Below are 12751 nucleotides of genomic sequence, written 5' to 3' on the forward strand. Positions count from 1 at the left end.
TAAAATAATTAATATTAGCGATATAATGGTGAAGAGCACGTTTTGATTTGACGGGGAGTGATTGAGTAAGATAGGCCCGTAAAACACGCTCAAAAAACCATACTATTTATGTAGGGAAGAAATGTTCGTCCAGGTAGGCAAGTACAGAGGTATTCTACTCGAAGTCCACAACTATTCTAAGTGTTGAGGCTTTCAAATAGCTGAATTCTATTGCATGTAAGTATGGAATAAACAAAACAGCAAAAACTACGATTGAGCAAAAGACATTTAGAGACGGGTGACTGAAATTAGTTAGCAGGCTCTAGAAAGGCGCAATAATGCTGTTACGAATAAAACACTGTCTAATTTAATGCTGGATAACCCAATTAGTAAACACACACGCACATATATAATATAAAATTATATTTGAGTGACTACTACAAAGTCTGTCTCCTCCTCACAGCTGGTTGTCCGACTCGCTGGTATTGCCTGGGACGGGCGATAAGCCTGATTGATACGACTCATTTTCACTTGCCTCCGCCTGCTCAGCCGCTTCACACAACACATTCGCGTAGACATATTCGAATAATGCTATTTGCTTTACGTCTCACTAACTACTCTTTTACGGTTTTCGGAGACGCCGAGGTGCCGGAATTTAGTCCCGCAGGAGTTCTTTCACGTGCCAGTAAATCTACCAACACGAGGCAGGCGTATTTGAGCACTTTCAAACACCACCGGACTGAGCCAGGATCGAACCTGCCACGTTGGGGTCAGAAGGTCAGCGCCTCAACCGTCGGAGCCACTCAGCCCGGCTAGACATATTCGAACGACCAGTCTGTTAGCAACAGCGACACATGACGACTGTTCCTTAGTTCGACTCCAGAGAAGGTCCGTCGCTTACACAGTCACTTCACGCGCCCGCTTATACCGTGACCTACTCAGCACTGACAACTAAATAGTCGTCACATAACAGGAACAACTCAACAGTGCCAACCAGCACTACAGTACGCCTTATACTGCTCCAAATCTACTCACACCAACTGTTCCATACATTGACTCCACGTCGGTACACCCACAGTTCATCACTCAGTACTCCACACCAGTACTCCACTCCGTACTCCAATATGGCGATAATCTGACACTCACATCGGTGGGACACCCACCACACCGACTCTGATAACAGCCAGCACTACTGCTGTCCAAATCCACGAGACCCACTGTCTGTTCACGGTGAGCCTATTTCACATCTCGGGTGATGAAGTTCCAGACTTTTCCGGATGCGGCCGGAATGAGAACATTCTGGTTACGCCTTCCAGAAGATCCAAAAAGAACAAGACGAAGAGAAAAATAGAGCGGTGAAGACGTCACTAATCCTGGGAACTTCCAGGTGACTCGCTAGTTCTTTCCAGAAAATACATTGGGGGCTACAAACAGAGGGCTGACGTGTAACAATACAACCAATACTCGATATGAAGGTGATTGATACGATTTTTCAAATTAACATGGTTTATGTTTTTTTTTTGCTAGGGGCTTTACGTCGCACCGACACAGATAGGTCTTATGGCGACGATGGGATAGGAAAGGCTTAGGAGTTGGAAGGAAGCGGCCGTGGCCTTAATTAAGGTGCAGCCCCAGCATTTGCCTGGTGTGAAAATGGGAAACCACGGAAAACCATTTTCAGGGCTGCCGATAGTGGGATTCGAACCTACTATCTCCCGGATGCAAGCTCACAGCCGCGCGCCTCTACGCGCACGGCCAACTCGCCCGGTACATGGTTTATGCGTTGGAATCGTGCGATATGTCGACGTGAAAGGAAGTTTCATGGTACATTGACCGCCTTGACAGTAGATGGATAGAGAAGTTCAAGTAAATTTTAAATGTGGTCAAGTCCTGCTTGCAAGTATTTAGCGGCAATAGGTGTAATATGTCAAACCTGAATGACGGAACAGGAGATCTTTAACATGTCTCTCCTGAAGTTGTTGTTATTGTTCTTAATATGTTAAACTTATTTACAATTTGGATATATCCCGGTGTAGTGTTCGATTACAATGAAATAGGAATGGTTATTTACGTTACCAGGACCGAAAGTGAGGTTTAACGTATCAGTTGAGTTGAGAATTTTGAAATGAACACGTAAAACACTTTTGCCTGTGTGACGTACTCTGTTGAATTGGATGGGGATTACAGTACCCCAGGACAACAGGCCCATACCAATCCGCGGCTAAGCTTTAGGTAGAAACCAACAATTTACCTACCTTGATAGTATTCTTTCTACTGCTGTAAGCACAGATAATGACAAACTACAACTACCGAATTGGACTGGCGTCATTCATGATTCGACGCATGCGGTCAATTTGTTCAACAGCATTCGTAAATATTACCACAAATATAAAAATATTCAAGAGTATTACAGTATATACGTCTGTGAAACCTGGAAATTCAGTAGCAGCAAAGTAATGAAACGGCTATATAATTTCAAACAACGTTGCCTTCGCAGAATTCTTGGGGTTTCATAGCGTGGTCATGTAACTAATGAGATCACTTTCGAAATCCCTGTCGGCATCTGTCTCTGAGTGACGGATGCAGCTTGCTGGTCCCATTCTCTTTTCTTTTTTTGCTAGTTGCTTTACGTCGCGCCGACACAGATAGGTCTTATGACGACGATGGGACAGGGAAGGGCTGGGAGTGGGAAGGAAGCGGCCGTGGCCTTAATTAAGGTACAGCCCCAGCATTTGCCTGGTGTGAAAGTGGGAAACCACGGAAAACCATTTTCAAGGCTGCCGACAGTGGGGTTCGAACCTACTATCTCCCGAATACTGGATACTGGCCGCACTTAAGCGACTGCAGCTATCGAGCTCAGTGGTCCCATTCTCTAACTGCCCGAAAATCGGCATCCGAAAGCTCTTGGAGGGAAGCGAATACAAGGTGGACCACGAAGAACTTGGCGTCGAGCATATCAAGAAGACCGTAGAAAAGTCAACATCTCTCGGAAATATGTAAAAGCTGTCACAAAAGACCGACAATGCTGTAGAACTCTTGCTGCCCCATATGTTTTTCATAGGACTACATGATGATGCTGCTGCTGATGATGATGATGATAATGATGCTGCTGCTGATGATGATGAATTACTTTATAAAATTTAAATATTGTTTATCTCAATATGAACACTTTATGTTCAGTTACAAACAGTCGACGCTGGACAAGAGAGAATCGATAATATTAAAGAATAAGTCGATAGATGTATTGACTCTCCCACAGACGCAGTTTAGCCATCTGGTAAGCATCTAAGTTACTGTTTCACATGAATTAGAACGGTTTCTGATGGTATGTTGTGATTTTGAAAGAATCTGAGTGCGCAAAGTACCTACACCATCATAAAGTTCCACTTTCCATATTATTTTGAAGAACGTAAACATATGAAATTCGAAATATGATTTCGTAGGAAAAATATTATAGTTTCGAACGATAACCTACAGCAACGACAAGTTAATAAAATATTCGCAATACGACGTGATTACCGAAAAAAGTATATACAGAAGGCGAAGAGTTTTACAATTATAAAGCTACCTTATAAACAACAGCTATTGCCACCTGCCACAGAACATGTGAACAATTCGTAATACATTACAATTAGTTTAACATGAGAATTACAACTCTGTTACGTTGAAATTGCATTTACGCAAAATTTACACGAATTTGCACTATCTTCTTCAGGCAACGCAAACTTCTGGAGAACGCCGGCAAGATGGCGGATGCGACTAGATTAAGAGATTGCAGTAGCAGCAAATACATTCCATTTTTCTATCCTCCCAAATTGAAAATTAATAATAAATATAAAATAAAAATATTTACAATTTTGTTCTTCCCTTGAATGATGAACAATATGAGTCCTTACGTAACCGGGATTTTGTAGCTTACTCTGTCTCATTGATGACGATTAATATTAAAACAAATTAAAATTTTAAGCCTCTGGATATGAGTGGTTCGGTCACCACTTAGCAGTTTTATGTGTACAAACTGCCTCACATTCTTTGTTACTGAGTAGTCTGTATACTGTATATAATTGTGTAAGTGGTCAAGGTATGATTGGGGAAGATCTGCTTGATGTTGAAATAAGGTATAACCACATCGTTGTTATGTAGTGCCTGAGCAAATCACAGCAGAGAATCTTACACAGTTTTGTCGCCGTTATAGCCGGAATTCGAACTGCAGCCCTCTAAATATGGTGCAGATTCCTAACCCTAACATTAACCTCAATTACCCGCTTAAAAGGGTGAATAGAACTAGACAATCAAACTATCAACTCTTAGTGGAACTACATCACATACAGCGACTAGAACAATGATGAAGATTATTGTGGAGATGATGGTGATGACTATAACCGATGATCCTGAACTCCTCCCAGCCATCAAATACATGGAAGTCATAAAACATTAACTTGTGAATGCATAACACATGATGGGTCTCGCGAGTTCTCCTGTCTTCTCGGCACAGGATATCAACATATCATTCATGACATTTTGGTCGTACGACGTCTTACAACCGTCTTGGGATTTGTGACTCTTGCATGCCATTGGTATGCCTGCTGAATGCTGATCATCCAACAAAGGGAAAGAAGTTCACCAGTGAGAATCTCCCGAGTCAATCTCTGTAGCTGTTGGTAGATATCCGTTATGAAGTAATAATATATAGAATTTCAGGTGGGGTTGTTTGGTTGCTTATTTCCTTCCTAAAATTGGTTACTAATTATCTGGTAATATATTGCTAAATATAATATATGGTCTAATACATTCATGACGTGAACATAGAAATTTCAGCAAATATCAATAGGCTACATTTAGTTGGGTTATTAGCACGTCGATATCAGACCTTCGGTCTGAGCAGCAGTCGCTTGGTTGGCCAAGTCCCATCGGGGCACTAGCACCCTAGGAGTTCTTTATTTTGATCTTTTGTTCTGATTTGTCATATGCACAGTAAGGGCATCTTCCGTGCCATCGGAGTCCTTTAAACTTATTTTGACAATGTTCTGCAAAATGGCAGGATCGTGTCAAGTCAAGGTTTGTATGTCAGATTGGACGTGAAAGTGGGATAGTGAATACCAACATTTGTGTTAAACTGGCTAACGCAGTCGCTGAAACCATGGAGCTTCCCGCAAGGCAGCAGAGGTTGAGTTAATGAGATTACCGTTGGAAAATATTCTTAAGGCTCTAGAGCAGGGATGGCGAACCTTTTCCAACAAGTGTGTCATTTAAAGTCTGGTTTATTATTCTCAACTGTTGACTGTGCCACTGGTTATTTTCCTTTAAGGAATGGCTACGTCCCCCCCCCCCCTCCCGACGACTTCCTTCCCAAATTACCAATTATGTTTCATAATATGCTATTAATTAATTAATATTTTTATTTGTTTGTTTGTTAGATATATACATTTGATTGCATGCTCCGTGGTCGTGTTTTGCAAATACTGCAAAAAGTACATTTTTGAATATGTAAGTTTTGCGAATACCTATTATTATTATTTGTAAATAAATAAATAATAAACTCTCATTGTAACACACTTCGTCATTAAATATTTACTGTTGGCAGCACCGAAGACGCTTTCCCGTGGCTTCCCATTTTCACACCATCAAATGCTGGGACTGTATCTCAATTAAGGACACGGCGGTTTCCTTCCCACTCGTAAGCCTTTCTTATCCCATCGTCACCATGAGACCTATATCTGTGTCGGTGCGACGTAAAACAAATAGTAAAAAGATAAATATTATTAGATATAAACATCAAAATTACTAATATTGCTAATGGAATTCACTTCCTCCATTCGCTTCATTATCTTCCCATGTTGTAGTTCGTATGCTCAACAATCATTTCTACCTCATCACATTTCCGCAAGGAAATAAAAAACAACTATCCGTGCTTGCAAGGTCACATCCATGCTTTCATCAAAACATACTGCTTGCATCTGGGAGTTATCCAAATTAGCTTTCAATTGCTCCGAAACTTCTTCATTCACTCTTATTATTCTATCCTCGACAACAGTTCAGCTGGCTGGCATTCCTTTCATTCTGTTAATTATTTGTTGTTTGTTAGGGAAGTTTTCAAACAATGTGTCGGCCATCAATAAAGAAGTTCATGTCAAGAACGCATCGTTAGAAAGCGGTTTCCCATGTATGCTGTACTATGCAGTGAGACAGATGGAAACAGCCTCACTTATATTATTCCTTGGCCGGAAAGATGATACAAAAGAACTACTATAGGTTATTTTGTGTAATGTTCGATATTTTGTGACACGAACTCTCTTCTTTCTTTATTTGGCATGGAAGAAATAATTGAATGATTAGTCTCGAAATGGCGCTTTACATTAAATGTGAGGGATACAATTGTTTTCGAATATAGACAACACCTTTCTATCAGTCCGAATTCCCTTGTCCACTGTTCTTGAAAAATCCGGCCACTAACTTTAAGTTTCTGTTCTTTTCGGCACCAAAAACACGTTTGAGAGGTCCGAATACAAAACCACCCGAAAACGGCACTATTATCTCATTTGATTTTCGGACCTATCAGTTTAGCAGTGTTGCAATATTGCACGTCCGGATAGGACTAGTATTTACACGTGAAACACTAAAAGATATGTATTGTCTGTGGTACAAGACATATATTAAAAACAGTATGTTCATGTGGCGTGCCACCGAAATCGTGTTCGCGTGTCACGTAGTGGCACGCGTGGCATAGGTTCGCCATCCCTGCTCTAGAGATTCTAGCATTAATGTGTGTTATTTTTCATAACACAAATTTTCTCACAAGGGTTGAAATTATTAGAACTCACTCTTTTGTGCAATTTTAAAAATCATTTTTTAAACAATTAAAGTTATCAAACCGTCATTTCAATTAATCTATGCATACATTTTTCATAATGGTGCCACTGTAGCATACTATTTGCAGAATTTTACGAAAACTGACCTATTCAAGTGCGGCCCGCGAACATGTCTAAAGTTTCCAAAATGGCCCTCGAGCCCTTACAAATTGGAAGCCCCCGGTATAGATCCTTGATGAATGGTCAGCGTATCGGCCTTCTGTTCAAAGTGTCGCGGGTTCGATTCTCGGCCGAGCCAGTGATTTTAGCTTTACCTAATTAAATTCCTTTCGCTCAGGGACTGAGGTTTGAGCTTGTCTTAAAACAAACCTATTAAATGACAAACAACATAAAAGAACACAACACACCACACTACCAAGCATCACAGAGAACTCGAAGTAGTAGAATGCTGTACATCCTTCCACATACGGTTGGTGTCAGGAAGGGCATCTGGCCATAAAACTGAGCTAAGTCCACATGTGCCATACAGAGTGAATCTACTACACTACCAAGGGGTGGGAAAAGTGGCAGAAAGAAATAAAAGAAATAATCACCGAACGTGTACCAGCTATCAATCGAGCGCCTACATTGTACGACATGGACATATTTTTCACCCTTCAAAAATCCAGCTACCTTTGACGGATGTGAACCCGAGATCGTGACGCAATACTCTATCATTAATCGGCAGAGGGAGCGATGATACTGTGATGGTATTACATTCCGAAGTTTTGAATCATTCGTTATGGAATGTTTCTGGAATGTTGTGTCTTTAAAGAAAGAAAGAAAGAAAGAAAGAAAGAAAGAAATTTTCAATATTTAGCCTCTATATGGGCATAAAAAGATTTTCATCATTACTCTACAACATTGAGGAATGAACAACGTAAACATTGTGATAACGGAAGAATATTAAAACGGTGATTCTGTAAGACATAACATTTTAAAGAGATGTGAGTAATTCATATTTTTGCATTAGAGTATTCCAGTTAAATGAGACTGGAGCTAAATATATTTTCCAGACACGTCCTACCAGCTGTAAAACGAACGGTGTAGCGTAGTTAATGCGATTACAGTCCCAGGGAAAGATCATGTGTTGCGTGAGGACCTCACATTATTTTAATATCTTCTAAATCTTCCATTTACAGAACTTACTCAGGGGATTTCATTTTATGAGGGAAACGTTTCACTGTATTTTAAGTTTGGAAATATTTATCTCCAAGTATATGGGGGAGGTTGAATTATTATTATTATTATTATTATTATTATTATTATTATTATTATTATTATTATTATTATTATTATTATTATTATTTTCGGAGATAAATTATAATTACGTCGGATACCATAAGAGCTTTGTTTTATATCCGTTGAATTTTTATGTCTGCGGGGACAAAAATTGCAGATAAACATTCTTCATGTTATTTCCAACATCACTGATAGCTCAGTTCACGAAGTCGTTAACGAAATAGGTAGACTATTTATGAAGATATAACGTATAAATAGATCAAATTTGGAAGGACGATAATGTTTGCATTTTTCCGAATAATAATAATAATAATAATAATAATAATAATAATAATAATAATAATAATAATATGTCTTAAACGTTAGAAAATCATATTCTCGGTGAGTATTTTGAAATTGTTAATTCCAACACGTATTCCAGATTTACCCTATCAGTTATAGTTATGGATATACAGTCCAATCACATATTTCGCTCACCAAAAGGAAAGGACTCTTGAATATCATTTCAAATACTGATTAAGTTAATATTATTTATTAATACTGCTAATATGCTGCTACTATTTAATATGCGAAGTTTTATGCAAAAGTATATCATATTAAATCAGTTTATAAGTACCAAAGCAAACTATTCTCGTACAAAATACATTTCATTGGACACAAAAGAAAGTTCTGGAAGCGCCCCAGAGGAGGATCCATTAGGCAGTCTCAGTGATGATTACAGTATGTGAGCCTTCCATCATTCTTGGTATCCCTCTTTTATGCCTAATTGAAATATCCTTCTTCGCTTATATCACAAAGGTTTTTAGGATGGGATTTTAATTGACTGTATAGGTAACAACATTATAGCCAAGTTGATCAGAAATAGATAGGATACTTGCCTCACAATTGCTCAGGAGGGACAGTACAGGTATAATGTACGAAGATACGACATTAAATCGCCTTCACTAAACCAAAGTTTGATCACCACAAAATCTTGTTTTCCGTTTCTTATTCTCTAGAAAATTCAGAAAATTTGCGCAATGTGGAGTCAAAGCGCAGATCTTATCAGTGTCTCTGCAAATACGTGTAGTTTCATTAGGATTAGCTGGACACTTCTCTCAGTTGATAAATTACACAAAATTCTCTTCCGAAAGGTATCTAGAAGAAAATCGTTGGACACTGACTAAAAATCAAAAATACTGGAATGTTTATTACCTAAGCAAGAGTTCGCGTCACCGAGTTAACGCCAAAACTTAATGTACTTCCTTGCGCAGTGAACTGGAAGAGATTGTTGTAATGTGTAATATTTTCATGTAGAGTATTTTTTCCATTGCTGTCTAGGGTTTAGCATAGTAAACATCCAATTGATGGGCTGAGATCCTGTACGCAGATCTGATAAATAAGTGGGAATTGATCGTGGCTCACATTTGGGATCCACGCAGGTTACAACCGAGACTTCAGATGAAATGATTTCACGTTCACTAGCGGCTGTATTAAAACCTCGTTGTGTCAGGTTCAACTCCTGAATACTATCCTAGCCATGATCGCTTCCTTTTAATTACAGCCGAATTTACTACGAATATGTAGTACACAGAGGATAGTAACAAAAATTAACAGATGGAATTCAAATTTGTTATATGACACTATTGACCACTTTACTACAAGCACCTAGAATGAAGCAATAGCTCTTCTTGATCGACAAGTGTAACATTAAGATAGTTTACTAATTCTGTGACGGATTGCCCTCCTTCAAGAAGATAATTTATTTACTCTCTGACAAACATGCGACTTGCTCTCCTGCAAGAAGAGCGTTTACTTCTGTGCCGAAAATATGACTTGCCCTCACTAAAGAACAAAGTTTACTCATTCTTTGACGAACAAGTGACTTGTTCTCCTTCAAGAAGAGAGTTTACTTATTCTATGACGGACATGCGACTTGCCCTCCTTCAAGAAGGAAGTTTAATAATATTCTATGACGGCCATGCGACTTGCCCTCCTTCAAGAAGGAAGTTTAATAATATTCTATGACTGACATGGGACTTGCTCTCCATCAAGAAGAGAATTTTTACTCGTTCTGTGACGGACAGGTGACCTGCTCTCCTTCAAGGAGAGAGTTTCATTATTCTTTGACGGGCATGTGACTTGCTCTCCTTCAAGAAGATAGTTTACTCATTCCGTGACGAACATGTGGCTTGCTCTCCTTCAAGAAGACTTTTCGCTATTCTTTGGCGGACAAGTGACTTGCTCTCCTTCAAGGAGAGAGTTTAGTTATTCTTTGACGGGCATGTGACTTGTTCTCCTTCATGAAGAGAGTTTACTCACTCTGTGAAGGGCATGTGACTTGCTCTCCTTCAGGAAGAGAGTTTACTCACTCTGTGACGGACATGTGACTTGCTCTCCTTCAAAAATATAACTTACCTATTCCGTGACGGACATCTGACTTGCTCTCCTTCAATAAGACAGTTTACTTATTCTGTGACGTAGTTGTGACTTGCTCTCTTTCAAGAAGAGAATTCAATTGCTCCTCAATTGAACTGTGACTTGCTCTCCTAGCGTAGGACAGTTCACTTGCTCACATGTGAGTTACCCCTCTACAGTAGGGCAGTTCAGTTGCTGTGCAAAAATATGGAATGTCTAGTGAAAAGGGAGAGCACCACGTACGTATAAGATGTTCCCTAGACCAATAATAGGACAATAGGACAGTATACTCACTTTGTGACTGACACGTGACTTGCTCTTCTGCAGTACCTTAGTTCACCTTTGCAGTGCCTGTGCTCTCATTCAATAGGACAGTTCACTTGATCTGTCACTGACTTGTAACTTGCCCTCCTACAATAAAATATTTCACTTGATCTGTCACTGACTTGTAACTTGCCCTCCTACAATAAAATATTTCACTTGATCTGTCACTGACTTGTAACTTGGCCTCCTACAATAAAATATTTCACTTGATCTGTCACTGACTTGTAACTTGCCCTTCTACAGTAGAATAGTTCACTTGATCTGTCACTGACTTGTAACTTGCCTTCCTACAATATAATAATTGTTCACTTTTTCTGTGAGTGACATTTATTTGCTCTCCTTCAGTAAGAGAATTAACTTGTTGTGTGACTGATGTTTGACTTGCTCTCTTACAACAGGAGAGCTCACTTGATCTGTAACTGACATGTACTTGCTCTCCTTCAGTGAGAGCGTTCACTTGCTATGTGACTGATATTTCACTGGCTCTCTTACAGTAGGTGACTTCACCTGCTCTGTGACTAATTTGTAACTTACCCTCCTATAACAAAAGAGTTCACTAGCGCTGTGATTGATATTATACTGGTTTTCTTACAAAACGACAGTTCACTTGCTCTGTGACTGACTCGTAACTTGCTGTCCTGCATTACAAGAGTTCGCTAGCTCTGTGACTAATATTTGACTGGCTCTCTTACAATAAGAGTGTTCACTTGCTCATTAACTGATACGTGACTTGCTTTCCTTCACTAGGGCATTCACTTTCCCGTTCTGTTCCTGCTTTCACACTAAGATATATATTTTTTGCTATGGGCTTTACGTCGCACCGACACAGATAGGTTTTATGGCGACGATGGGATAGGGAAGGCCTAGGAGTTGGAAGGAAGCGGCCGTGGCCTTAATTAAGGTACAGCCCCAGCATTTGCCTGGTGTGAAAATGGGAAACCACGGAAAACCATCTTCAGGGTTGTCGATAGTGGGATTCGAACCTACTATCTCCCGGATGGAAGCTCACAACCGCGCGCCTTTACGCGCACGGCCAACTTGCCCGGTCTAAGATATATTACAGACCAGCTCAAGTTATAATAATACAGTAATAACAATAACAATAATAATAATAATAATAATAATAATAATAATAATAATAATAATAATAAAGAGCTGGAACTTAGGTGTAGTCTATGGCTTTCAGCTTCAGTACAAGTTATAAATCAAAAATCGTTTTCCTTCTGTAATTAATGTAAAGCAAACTTCTTTCGAGTCAGAGCTTAGTACTTTTATGGAAAATTTACCTCTTGGACTAAAATTTTATTGTACAAGTTTTGTAGATGGATGATTATACTCCTTCAAATGATAATATCTTGGATTTTACAAGATATTTTTACTTATTATTAACTGTGTTCTCTTTTCTTTCCTGCGACCTTTCCTTTTTGTCATTACTATTCTCTGTCATGCACGCAAAGAACTTCTTGGTAGGCCCGGCGTCTTGGGATAAGGACCTACATTTTATTTCAATATTATTTACTGTTATCTTCTACTGAACGTAATATTACTTGTTCATACTTATTCTCTACAGGGTTTGGGATGTACAGAATGTAACTCTTTATTACATCTACTGCTCGTCATCTACTGGTTCATACAGAATTCGTTGTCCAACATTTTGCCACAAGGATGACCCATGCAGACGACTTCTATCTCGTGGGTGACCACGATATATACATGGGTGGTATTCTTGTGTGCTCTCAATTGGTGTTAGATTCTTGTAGAAGACATGATGACCTGGAGGAATGAACGGCGGCAGAGAATTTTTCAGACAGCCGAATGGTGTTACTATGTTAATTAAGGGGTGCTCATTATTTAAAAATACTCCCTGGTCTGTGTACGGCACACAGATCACTGACAATTTATGAACGCAGATTCCTGCCACTGCAACACCAGACGCAAAATTAGCCTAAATAAAATTTGAC

At 39.4% G+C, this 12751-nt stretch overlaps 1 protein-coding gene across 1 annotated transcript in view; it reads right to left on the bottom strand.

Annotated features, from left to right (window-relative positions):
- LOC136863512 (cell adhesion molecule Dscam1) overlaps positions 1 to 12751 on the bottom strand; it is a 938330-nt gene that overhangs the window by 767442 nt on the left and 158137 nt on the right. The gene's annotated exons all lie outside the window — the stretch shown is intronic.

Source organism: Anabrus simplex, chromosome 2 (assembly GCF_040414725.1).
Source record: "Anabrus simplex isolate iqAnaSimp1 chromosome 2, ASM4041472v1, whole genome shotgun sequence".
Taxonomy (NCBI): domain Eukaryota; kingdom Metazoa; phylum Arthropoda; class Insecta; order Orthoptera; family Tettigoniidae; genus Anabrus; species Anabrus simplex.